We start from the raw sequence: 549 nt of genomic DNA on the forward strand, positions 1-549 counted from the left end.
GGGAACGAGGTGAGTAGAATTGTTCTATCTCCTTTTAAATATATATTATTTTCACAGGTAAATTGTCTTTAAGTTTAGAAGTCAAATACTTGTAGGCATGACCATTGATTAAAACCTGCAAATCTGCCTGTGTAATTAATTAGACATGGTCCAACAGTTGTTAAAAACTCTGAGTAAAAAAAACCATGTTAAGTAACTTTTACTTGATAGTGGTATTTGCGAAGTGTATCTCCTCTAAAAAATACTATTTTTTTATCTTTTCAGATGGTTAGTGGATACCTGAAGGCCAAAGGCTTTCAAGTACAGAGGCAGCGAGTACGAGAGTCTCTCACTCGAGTGGATCCCCCTGCAGCAGCACAACGATGGAGCTCTGCAATTTCAAGGCGGACCTATCGGGTACCTGTGCCAAACAGCCTGTGGCACATGGATGGTCATATGCGTCTTATAAGGTAAATACATTTTTTTAATCGGATTTTCCTTTACACTTAAATTATATGACAAGTGTAACTGGAAGCCATCTTTATATGATTACTTTAATAGCTAAAAAGC

The sequence above is a fragment of the Mizuhopecten yessoensis genome, unplaced genomic scaffold, assembly GCF_002113885.1.
Source record: "Mizuhopecten yessoensis strain PY_sf001 unplaced genomic scaffold, ASM211388v2 scaffold4503, whole genome shotgun sequence".
Taxonomy (NCBI): Eukaryota; Metazoa; Mollusca; class Bivalvia; order Pectinida; family Pectinidae; genus Mizuhopecten; species Mizuhopecten yessoensis.